The 12,291-nt window shown below is 57.4% G+C and overlaps 1 protein-coding gene across 6 annotated transcripts in view; it reads right to left on the bottom strand.

The window, feature by feature from the left end:
* The window catches only part of SEPTIN9 (septin 9), a 165,353-nt gene that overhangs the window by 60,433 nt on the left and 92,629 nt on the right, over positions 1–12,291 (bottom strand). Inside the window, exon 1 of one of the 6 annotated variants that reach the window (XM_067714672.1) lies at positions 6,734–6,846. The exons of the other annotated variants lie outside the window; for them this stretch is intronic. The gene's annotated coding sequence lies outside the window, so the exon portion shown is untranslated. Of the gene's footprint in view, positions 1–6,733; positions 6,847–12,291 lie in introns of those variants that run through there. 6 annotated transcript variants of the gene reach the window in all.

Here is a 12,291-nt window from a genome sequence, read left to right on the forward strand (position 1 = left end):
GCGGGGTAGAGACGGTTCGTTCCCCTTTTCCTAGATAAGGAAGCTAAAAGGTTCTGGAAGGCACCCAAGGTCACCCGGGCTGCAAGTGGGTGCACGGAGCTCAGAGCCCACACTCCTGTTTGTCAGTGGACCAGCCCACTGCAGTCACTGCATCAGCTGGGCCTGCTGGTGCTCAGAGGTGGGGCCAGTTCTCATACCTCACACTTCCTCACCAATATCCCCCCGGGGCCCTGCAAAGGCCCTGAGGTCAGAGGTCCCACTTGAATCCTGGTGCCTGCTGTGCAACTATGGGCCAGCAACTCAGCCTCTCTGTGCCTCCTGAGATGCTATGAGGGCTACAGGAGATGCATGGAGAGCAATGAGCCCAGTGGCTGGCACCATGGAAAGGCTGGACACATGGCAGGTGTGGGGTAGGGATGACAGCGACTAGGATAAATGGATCAAACCAAAAAGGCAGACGAGCCTGGGGTGGGACACTGATTAAACCAAGCCGAGCTGATCGGGACTCTGAAATGTCAAGCAGAGCTCCAAACAGTAACCGAGGTAGGGCCTGGGAGGACAAGGCCCTGGGTGTTGTCCAGGGCCCCCTCTCCCCACCCCTCGCCCGCCTGGTCTCCTCAAATTCTGCAAATGGGATCACTCAGGACCGCCCGTGGTCTCTCCCTCACCCAAGGCAGACGTTGCCAAACCAGAGAGAAGGTTTTCCTCCTGGCCTCAGAATCCTTCTCAACACAGTGCTTCAGGCAGCCACGAACCAGGGACTGCAGCCAGCCCCGCACTTCAAACGCATTCACCCAGCTTCACCAAGAGCTAGAGCCGGGCTGGCCGGGGGAGGTGAGGCGGTATATCCCCCGTAAGGAGTAGGACGCCCGCCCCAGCCATTTCTTCCTCTGGGGGCTTCCAGAACTCAGCCTGCCCTCTCAGTTCCCATGGCTCTACCCTCACTCAGCCTCCCAGAGCCTCAGGCTGGGCAGGCTTCAGGGCCCGCTCCCGTCCCTTCCCTTCTGTTCCACTGTCCACCTGCGCTAGATTAGTCCCTCAGAAACACCCCCCTCATCCTTCCTGAGGCACCTTAGTTGGTTGGTGGTTTTAGGGCCACCCCTCATCTGACAGGGCTCCAGTGGCCTGAGCAGACAGGCCCACTCCACACTGAGCTGCATGCACAGGTGTCGTTCCCACCTCCAGCCTTTGCTCAGCCGGGAGCTCAGCCTCTCTGGGGACTCCGATTCACAGATACTTCTCTCTCTGCCTCTTACTTGTGCCAGTCGTCACTGCTCAAGGCTGTCTGCTGAGTTATGACAATGCCCCTTTGCCCTCTGTCCTAATTTGGCACCAAACCTCCCACTTTCCAAGGCCCCCCAGACACCACTTCTTCCAGGAAGTCTTCCCTGATTGTTCCAGCTGGACAGAGCCTGCCCTTCGGTGCTCCTCTAGCACTCAGTAGGTGCCCAACAGGCATGAACTGGGCACCGCCGACATGCCAGGCCCTGGGGACACAGCCAGCTTCCCCCGACTTCCTGGAGCTCACACTCCGTGTGAACAAATCAGTGGTGGTAAGAGTTTGGGATCCCATATAAGTAGGCAGACAAGTGTATAAGCAGGGACCCAAATGAGGCAGTCAGGAAAAGATGTGGGGAATGATATCCCAGGAAGGAACAGGCTTGCTGGGGACAAACGTCTGTGTCCCCAGGAGCAGCCAGGCCAGGGGGCTGCAAACCCATGAGCAGGGAGTAGGTGTCCCAAGCACAGGAGGCACCCACGGGGAGCTTTAAGCTAGGGAGTGATGTGAACCGATCCTCCATCCAGGAAATCACTGCGACTGTCAGGCTCACCATGTCCAGCCAACGCACACCTCCAGGGGGCGTCCTTCACACACATTACAGGTGTGGGCGCTCCTGGGGAAGGTGTAGGGGCCTGTAGGCCACTGCGGGGAGCAGACCGCAGGGGGCAGTTCGGGGCGGACCGTCTGCCAAGGCAAGGCCCGGGGCTGGAGCAGGCGGACGAGGCGCACGCAGATTTGGGTCTGTTTTGGAGATGGCTGTGGCTGGTGGATGATTCCCAAATTTCTGAGGCCCAGGCAACGTGGTGGGCGGAGAGGGTGCTGTTTCCGAAGCAGGCGGCCTGGGGTGTGGACTCAGGAGGAAATGGCTGAGCTGGGCTGTGCTGGGCCGAGAAGGCTGGGAGGCGCCCAGTGCAGCTCAGGGAGGGGTGGGCCTGAGGAGGCGACTCTGGAGCCCCCCATCCCCAGACCCCTTGCTCAGCCCCATTCACTGTTCTGTGCCACGCCCACCTGGGCGAACACAGACCTTAACTTCTCAGAGGGAACACCTCCCCTCACGTCACACCTCCCCCTAGATTAGGACACACAGGCAGGAGACCTGGGTCTGTCCAGATCACAGGACCGGGGGCCAGCAGAGCTACACAGAGGGCTGTGCTCCATGCATACACCCTGAGCATGGTGCAAATGTCTGCTGGATGGGTTGGCGGGGGAGTGGGGGGAAGGACGGGGTGGGGGTGGACCTGTGCGTAACTGGAGGATGCGCAGGGCTGGGGGGGTTGCTTGACCGCATGTGGAAGTGCAGTGTGCAAAGTGGACGTTCTGCCCCGAGTGAGCTCTCCCTCCATTCCCGGGAAGTGTGACCCCGCCACCCCCCAATCCTGCCCCCAGCTGTTCCTGGCGCCCTGCCCTCCCCCAGAGCAGGCTGACCTGCACCACGTGACCCGGGCCTGGGAAGATGGACCCGGCTGTGGGAGGTCGTGTTGCCTGGGGAATGAGCGTGCAGGAGGACCCAGCTGCACAGGAAGCCGGGCCAGAGGCCTCCAGAAGCCTCAGGGTTTCGCAGGCTGGACTCCCAGGGTCTGCTGCTGTGGGGCCCTCTTCTGCCTGCAGCCGGCAGCGCTTGACCCACACCTGCAGGCTCCAGAGAGCCAGGAGGGGGGATGTGGCTGTGTCCCCAGGGTGGCTGCCCACCCGCAGTGTGACTCTGGCTGCAGCCCCCGCCTCTCCTGGCTCCATTTTAGCCATGGGGGGGCTGCCCCGGTGGCTGCCTATACACAGAAGGAGCCTCGGCCGAGCTGGCTGCCCCAGGGGCATGGAAACCACGCACCTAGTTACAAACCAGCCGCGGCTCTGGAGTCAAACGGCCCTGTGTTCAGATTCAAAGCTGGATCAGCCACTTCCAGCTGTGTGGCCAAGGGCAAGTTACTCAGCCTCTCTGTGCCTTGGTACCTTCTTTACAAACCGTAACGGTAACTGTTTCTAAGGTCGTTGTGCAGAAACATCCCAGGAAGCACATAGAGCAGCTTCCAGCCCAGCACTGGAGCGTGTAAGTGCGCAGGAGGCGGTCACTGTGATTAATGAAAAATTAATACAGGCTAGGAAGGGAATGACAGCCTCCCCGCGGTGTCCCTCAAATGGAAACAAATCTGTGCCGCTCTCAGAGCAGCAGAACTCAAGCCAAGGGCAGGCTCCCAGGTCTCGCTTCCAGCTCGTCAGGCAATTCCCCTGCAGAACATTCCCTCCTGGTTGCAGGCAGGGCCCAGGGCAGGACGCCACCTTCAGATAATCTCAGAGCTGGCACCGGCTTCGCAAGCACATGGTTGGACTTTCCAGATCTTTCCTCCCCTCTCTCTGACCTTCCCCTACTCACTTACCCCCAACACACTTTCTTACTCACTCTCTCCTTTCATTCCTGTTCAAAAACAAAGAATCGAGGCCAAATGTGACAGCTGGCTCCCTGGAAAAGTTTCTCTGCAGCGTGACCGGGTGGCAGTTACACTGCAGGGGGTGTGGTGCGGGGAGGGCTCCCTCCTCACTGCAGAGCCAAGGACTGGGGGCTGGCGGGGGGGTGGGGTGGGGAACAGTGGGGGTTACGAGGCCCCAGCCCCCCCCCATTAGGACCTGGCCTGGGGCCACATCTCTAAAGCCTCCTGGGCAGACTGCACACACTTGGTCACAAACGCTACATCAAGTCGGCCATTTTCGGGGGTGGGGTACCGCTCAGGGTCAGGGTTAGGGTTAGGTTCCTGAACAGAACTTTCGGGGCGACTGAAGCTTCTCATCTTCTACCCACGGCGTAGCCAGGAGGCAGATGTGACCTCAGAGCCCACAGGTCTTCCTGGTGCCCACCCTGGAGCCCAGCCCTGACCAGGGTCCCAGAGGGAGGACGGAAAAGCCTTAGAAGGCGCGGGGGAGGGGTTAGAGCCACGTTAGTAACTTTCTCTGCAGAGCTGTCCCCACGCCTCCCCCACAGACCCTGGTCCCCAAAAGGCTGGGTTTGGGCCCAGGAAGCTGCCTTCAGATTCAGAGGTGCCCACCGTGCTTTGGAAATGCAGGCCTGGAGGGCAGAGCTCGGACCCAACAGGTAATAAGAGTGCCCTCTGCTGTGGGGTCTCACCCCGTGGGTATCAGCTTCCCCACGTCCACGTGGCCAGCAGCCTCGCTCCCTGGGACCAACCCAAAGCAATCCTGGGGAAGGAAGGGCTGCAGGGGTAGGCGAGGGTGGGGGGAGATAGTTTGCCAGGGTGCCCTGGCTCCTCCAGGCCCTTACTCTCACTCAGCTGCTCCTACCTCAGGCCCCCAGGCAGAACTCTGGGGGCCTGCTCCCGAAGCCCAGGGCAGAAATGAGGGGAACTGGGGACAGAAGCTCCCCTCCTCATATCCCCTGGGCCGTGCTGATGGGCTGACCTCCCAGAAAGCCGGGCGGTGGCCGCTACTGTCCTGGCCGCCCTGCCAGGCCCTGACGCAGCGTTGACAAGAGTGAAGATGCTGTGTTTCCAGCTGCTTCTCCACCTGCCTCTCCGTCTCTCTGATGCCCTGAGGGCACAGCACCGCCCCCCGCCACGGTGTCCAGCAAGCACGGACAGGGCTGGGCTGTCCAAAGCCATGGCAATGAAGAGCTGAGCCAATCCCTGGGAGTAAGACCTGTGCCCTAGTGAGGTTAGTTAGAGGAAGCCCCCAGGCAGAGACGCCCGCACTCACGGGACCCCTCCTCCGCCCATCTCAGCGCCTTGCTCAGCCCAATCAGGGGAACCACTCCAAGCCCCAGAAGGATCAATAGCCCAGGCGAGCCTACAGAAGCCGTGCTGTACGTAAGGACAGCCTCTCTGGGACCCGCAGGGACCTGCTCCAGGGCGAGGGAGCAAACCTGGCAGGTAGGGACCACGGTCTCCCCCTCTTCCAGGGCCGACCAGGAGACTACAACCAGGGGTCTTAATTCAGCCCCTCCCAGCCAAGAAGGCACACCGCCCCTCTGCTCCGCCCCCAGCCCAGCCAGCACATCTCTGGCTAGTTCTTCAGCAACACTCACGCTGGTCTTGTGAGGAGGAATGGGGTGGGGAGGAAAAAGAGGAGAGAGGATGAGACAGCCTGGGCTGGGCTGGGCTGGCGGCGGCAGCCACTGCAGGCTCCCTGCAGCTGTGATCGGCGGAGAAACGGGACTTCCAATCTGTTCCCACTCACCCCGGACAAACAGCATCTTGCTCCAAAGTCCAGGGCAGCTGAGGGGCTGGAGGAGCGGGGGGAGTACCAGAGTCCCTCCTTTCTAACTGGAGTTTTCTTTTCTTTCATTTCATCATCTCATGGTACTTTCTGAAAGAAAGAGGCCAGAGGAGGGAGCCAGCCCAGGCGGCTCCGCACCCCAGCCCAAGCTTCGGGGCAGAGACCCAGCTTCATGCCTCAGCCCTGGTCCCCAGCGCCGGCAGACAGCTCCATCCCCCAGGGTTCAAATTCAGACTATTAACCACTGGGGGGCCTTAGGCAAGTGGCTGGAGCTCCCTGTGCCTTGATTTCCTAATCTGGAAAATGGGGTAATGAGAGCGCCTGGAAGCTAACCTTATCCTGCTGGTGGTTATTATCAACCCCTCGGCCTCCTTCTCCGGCTGAGATAAGGATTTCCCTCATTGTTGCCACAGGGATCTGGACCTGGATGGACCTGGAAAGTCTTCCAGTTTCAACGTTCCATCCGCAAAGTGCTTGTGCCAGCTGGCCCGCGCAGGGGCCGGGGAAGGGGAACTCCAAGGGAGGAGTGAAGCGTGCAGGAGAAGGGAACAGCCAACAGGGAGGCCCCCACCAAGGCCGCACCAACCACGCAGCGGGAAGGCGGCTCAGAACACTCCCCTCCCCCCAAGCCTCATCTGGATACTGAGGCTGAACGGTCCCGGACCTTCTCGGTCCAAACAGAGCCACCCACCACCGGAGCCAGAAGTGTCACTGGCTTGAAGGCCCAGGTGGGGCTGCCCAGGCATCACGGGGGCAGGCACCAAGGCCGGGAGGCCCACGCCACCCACGGAGAGCAGAGTGCAAATACCTGCCCCGAACGAGCACAGGGTAATAAGCAAGGGCTTGGCAGGGGCGGGGAGGCAAACTTGCTACTAAATTAAATATCAAGAAATTCAGCTCCGACTCACTGACCTAGGCTCTCTCGCCTGAACAGAAAGTCCACTGACAGAGCCACTGACTAAACCAGCCCACTCCCGAAAAGCTGGGATTGGGATTCAAGGTCCGCCCACCGTTCCTGCACCAGCTGGTCCCTACAGCTGCCCCACAGCCTCTGCCCAGCCGCCTGTCACCCTCCTGAGAGACACAGGAGTGGCCAGGCCCCCCCGCTGCCACAGGAAGAAGTGGGGCTGCGCCTCCCCGCTCGGCCTCTTCCATCGCAGCCTCCCCAGCCCTGCCCCCCACTGGAAAACCACAGCCCCCCGCCACGGCCTGGGAGCCCCAGGACGAACTCACCTGGTGGGGGCTGGGGACAGAGGTGTCTGAAACCCAGGCGGGCGGTGGAGGCCACACTGCAGGGCCTTGTTTCAGGAGGTGCCCCAACCCTCTGTAACCTGAGCCCTGGACGCCTCACCAAGCCAGCTCTTCCCATCAGGCACCAGACAGGCTTTAGTCAGCAGGTAAACAGGCAGGGAGCCACAGACCTCAGGAAGGCCTGCCTTAGACCAGCACTAAGGAGAGGGGGCATGATCCCAGGGGTGAAAATAGAGCCCCCCCTCCTGGGCTGGGCTACTGCACTGTGCAAAGAAGTGGACCCGACTGCCAGGGGAACGGGCAGGGGTCACATCATGACTCAGGCATGCCCTGGGGTCACCAGTGACAACGGTGACCGTGGGTGTTACCCACCCCCCAGCTGGGCTCCCCATCCCCGTGCAGAGGAGGGAGTGGACACAGCAAGTTCTGCCAGGGCAGGAGGCTGCGTCTGCAAGGGCGACCCGCCCCGGGGAGGGACAGAGCCCCTCTGTTCACACAGCAGTCTCCTCACACCCTTCGGGGGTCCCCCAAGATCTCCCGTTTCTGCCCTGTCAGAGGTAAGGCAAGGCGTGAAGTCTGGGTGACTACAGATGAGAGGAAGTGGGCCTGGAGACAGTGACTTAGGAGAACGGGCTGTCAGGCTGGCCTTCTCGTTCCAGGGACCAGGCGACTGGGGGGCTCAGAGGAAGGGAGGGGCGGGCCGCTCCCTGGGAATTGACAGCCAGCCCTTCCCACCTCCAAGCTGCGGCCGCCACGGTTATAAAGTTCCAGCTCCTCCCGGGCCACAAGGGCCTCATCTCAGACCAGACACGCCCCCCGCAGCCGGTCCCACGGCCCTGCACGGGAAACAGGACGTACAGGTCTCAGATGATGGTCAGGGCTGTGCTCCCGCCAGGGCCTGGCCGAGCTGAGGCTGCCTGGAACCGAATATGCTGTTTGGCCAGCTCAGGGAGCCCCCAGAAGGAGAGCGCTTTGGGTGGAGCACCTGGAGACCTCACTGGGATAGACAGGAAAAGAGGCCCTGCTGCATCCTCGGGGCTTGGAGGCCAGCCGCGCAGCAGGTCCGAGTGGGCAGGGCTGCCTCCCCACCGTCAGCAGAAGGCCCAGCCCAGGCCCGAGCTCTGGACCCCCTTTATTACGCCTCTTCCTCCCACTGGATCTCTGGGTGTGCAAGGGACCCTCCTCTCCCCGTCACACTCCATTTAGGGGGACAGTGCCTCGGCACAGACACCAGACGTCCAACAGCAAAATGACAGGCCGGAAGGGTGGTTGTACAGCTCCCCCCATCCCCACCCCACCGAGCTTTCTAGAGGAGGACGCTGCAGCGCCTTCCTGCCCCCAGGCACTCCCCACCCTGCCCCACCCTCCCCACTGCCATCCCTGGCAGGAGCTGCACTCTGCAAGTTCAAAGTCCTCAGCCCCTCAAACCTCAGCGCTCTTGGGGCGGAGACCAGGGAGTGCAAATTTCAAAGGGACCGCCAAATACCTCGGGAATCAAGATACATAATATGTCAATGCAATATTTTTTGAAAATCAAACTTTTGCAAAAAATCCGTAATGATTTTTTCCAATCCAACAGGGCGGGATTCGGGCAAGGAGAGTGCAGCGGGGCTGTGCACATGCCTGGCCCATCTTTCTTGAAAATGTGCGTATTTGATCATCAAGGATTTGGGGGGCGCAATTCTGATTTTTAAAAGCATTGCATAAAAATACTACTTCTCTTGACTCCTGAGTTTTCTGGTGCTCCCCCACCCCTCCACTAAGTTTTGTGCCCCCAAGGAGTGCCTCACTTGCCCTAATCTCGGGCGTGTTCTTCTTGCTTTCACCCACCAACCTCCAGGGGTCCACACCCAAGCTTGACCTTGAACCCAGGACCACCCTGGTTAGGGTCACAACCTCCCAAGCTGCCTCGCCTGCTTCACTTTCCTCTTCGGCCCTCGCCACGGCTAACGGGCTTTACGGTTTACTGTTTGCTTGGTTTACCCTCTGCCTCTGCCCATCAGCACATAAGCCCCAGGAGGACAGGATTTTTCTCTGTATGTTCAGCACGGATGAACTCCTCAGCGCCGCGAACAGTGCCTGGTACATATCAACGCTCAACCCTTCCTGAATAAACAAACACTCCAGGCAGGATAATCTCTAGGAAATCTGATCAGGTCCTGGTGAAACACCTCTGGTGGATCGGGCCCGTAACACAGCATCCAGCCCACCTCTGGCCCGGCCCGCCTTCAGCCCACCGCCTAGGCCAGTGTGTCCCAAACTGTGGGTCCTGAAGACTAGTTAGCAGGTCATAACCAGCATTATTTTTTAACATTTAAAAAGAATACATTCATACTAGAAGAACTAGAAAAAGAAGGTAGAAGCAACCCAAATGTCCCTCAGCTGATGAATGGATAAACATGTGCTCAGTCCACAAATGGAATGTTACTCAGCTAGGAAAAGGGATGCAGCCCTGATCCAGGCTACAACACACAGGAACCTTGCAACACGATGCAAAGGGAAGGAAGCCAGTCACAAAAGACCACACACTGTACGATCCCATCTCTAAGGAAGGTTCACAACAGGCAAGTCTACGGTCATTGTTTAGGGCTGGGAGAAACGGGGGTGGGGGACAGGAGGTGACAGTTAATGGGGACAGAGATTCTTTCTGAGGTGATGAAAACGGTCTAAAGTTGGATGTGGCGACGGTTTCACAACCCTGTAAATAACTAAAAACCATTGGATTGTACACTTTAAATGGAAGAACTAAATGGTATTATGTGAACTGTATCTCGATAGAGCTGTTTTTAGAAAATAAGAAAAGCTCCCCCATCCGAAGCAGCACACACAGCGAGTATGAAGGTGTAGCAGGCACGCGATAAAGGCAAGAAGTACTCCGTGGAAATACTGTTCCATTTGTATACACACCACACACACACACATCTACACGCACGTGTGTCCTGGTCTGCGGTGCAAAACGTACTTCTTACTGGGGGCTGCAGTCCAAAATAAGTTTGAAAGCCACTCTCTGGGCAACATCAAACTCAGGATTCCAGAAAGCCAACAGCCCCTTCACCTGCCTGGACCACTCTGCCCCCTTCAAGACCAAGGGGCCTACCCCCCACCCCCCACCTCCAAGAGGTCTCTGCTGGCAGGGTTGGGGGGGCTCCCTCCTCGGGGTGCCAAGGCCTTCTGGACTCGTCCCTCTCAGAACACTTGTCACACTGCACTGCACACATGTTTCGGAGGGAGCGTCCCCAGGACATGGGCTGTGTCCTGGCCACCGACGCATATTCTCCTCTGAGAACAGTGCCAGGCCCAGGGCAGAGACTCAGGTGCACAGATTGATGGTGGCAATCATGGGGGGCTGGCCCCTCACCACCCCCTCTACACACCACTACCTCTGAATGATCTGAGGGATTTTAAATAGCTTACAGGATGATTTTCTAGGAAAAAAAGGTATAAAATAGGAAGAAACAAACGCTAAACTCAAACAAACCTACGGAAAAAACTTTTTAAAGGATGAGGCTCCCACAAAAATATCCAGCTCAGATGGTTTCACTAGTGAATTCTTCAAACGTTTTAACACAGAGATGATCGTGTAGCCGCTTAAAAATGTTCCAGAACACAGAGGGGGGTAAAGAAACGCATCCAAATTATTTTCGCTAAGCCAGCACGACACTGACACCAAAATTGATAAAAATAGCAACGCACACATGCCCAACATGCTGTAGACCAGGCTCACGCGTGCGTAGCCATGCAGGAGCTGTGCGTCTCTACCTCGCTGTTTAAACCCAAGTAAATTCCAATGGATTAATGATTTCAGTACATAAAAATGAAACCATAAAAGTACCAGAAGAAAACCTAAGTGAATTCTTTTGCTATGATTTTGGAATGCAGGCGGCCTCTAAGCAGGACATAAACCTCCACAAGAGAAAAGAAAAAGAATAAACGTGACAACCTAAGGGTTAAAAATCTCTGTTTAAAAGAACACACTAAAAAAAAAAAAAAAGAACACACTAGACACACAATGAAAAGTTAACAACTGGGAAAAAGCACTTGTAACAGCTACGACAAAGGTGTACCAAGAACTCTTAAACAAACAAACAAACAAAATCAAGAAAATGATTAACGACCCAACTGGGTAAAAAAGGAACCTAGGACAGGAATGAGAAGTTCCCAGGGAACCTAGGGCCCTTGGCCTGTAAACAGAGGAAAAGATACCCATCCCCACCCCCGCAACTTAGTAAGAGATGCACAAAATAAAACACCCATCAGATAGCTTTCTACCTCTCCGCCCAGGGCAAGGGACACAGTACCTCTCTCTGTCACGACCAGAAACTGATGTAGCTGTTTTAGAAGCCAACTTGGCAACATGGGTCAAAATCTTAAACGCACACATCCTCTGGTGCAGAAATTCCACTCCTAAAGGTTTATCCAACATGTGCACATACATAAGCCAGAGGATGTTCATGGAAGCCTCGTTTATCACAGAGGAAGCCGGACAAGAATGGCAGGACCATGTCAGGGCCGAGGACGCAGCTGTTACGAGGAATGTGCCCGATCTACATCCACAGTGTCGTTAAATGGGGAAAACACACACACGCAGACTCCAGAAGGACACACAGCGCGCCCTACCACCCGCATGGGCTATCCTGGGGAAAGGCTGGGAGATCAGGAGAGACAGATTTCCTTTTCACATTTCATGTGACCTGGATTTTTTCTCTTCTACCAATGGTCACGCACTGCCTTTGAGAATTAGAAGAGAAAAAGGCAATGGGGCAGACGGGGCCAAGGGAGTCAGGGATACAGACTACAAGCGCGGGGAGGGAGAGGCACCGTGCAATGGCCAAGCTGAGCCCGTTCGTTAAATAAGGCTGCATTTGGTTTTCACTTATGAGCCTGTTTAACAAAACCTCCCGGGCGCTGGGCCTGCCCTGGCGGTCCTCACACGTTAGCACTTTCGTTCTAACAACGCTGTGCAGGAGGAATGAGGTCCATTGCGATGATGAGAAGAAGGACTCAGAGAGCATAGGTCATCAGGCCAGGGCAGTCTGAGGGCCATTTCCCCCACGAACAAGTGGGCAAGGCCTCCCGAGTGGCTTCCTGCTGGAACATTCTGTGCTTCTGAGCTGTACCCTCTGTGTGTTATATTTTAGAAGGAGGGAGATGGAAGAGGTGACCTCCAAGGCCACTTCCACTTCCCAATTCCTTGCTGGGACCAGCGCTGGGGTCTCTGAACTGCATTGGACAGACCAGGGATTTCCAAAGCAGGTTCCCTAGAGCCCTGGGGTTCCACAGCGGTGTGCCCGGTGACAGCATGGGAAAGGGGACAGGAAGCCTCCCTGCTCAGAGAACTGGACGCTCAGTCCTGGCCACGAGCTGCCTTTGCTCATTCGCTACAACTGGTAACTCTGGGAGCCCCTGGGATTCCAGGGGGGCGTCTGTGACACGCACAGAAAGGCCCAGGCCAGGGAAAGCCAAAGTGGATAAAACGTGGAAAGGAAGTCATGCCTGGACCCGAGAAGGGTCCCCTCCTCACCACCCACAGCTCTCAGACA

This window comes from Pseudorca crassidens, chromosome 19 (genome assembly GCF_039906515.1).
Source record: "Pseudorca crassidens isolate mPseCra1 chromosome 19, mPseCra1.hap1, whole genome shotgun sequence".
Taxonomy (NCBI): Eukaryota; Metazoa; Chordata; class Mammalia; order Artiodactyla; family Delphinidae; genus Pseudorca; species Pseudorca crassidens.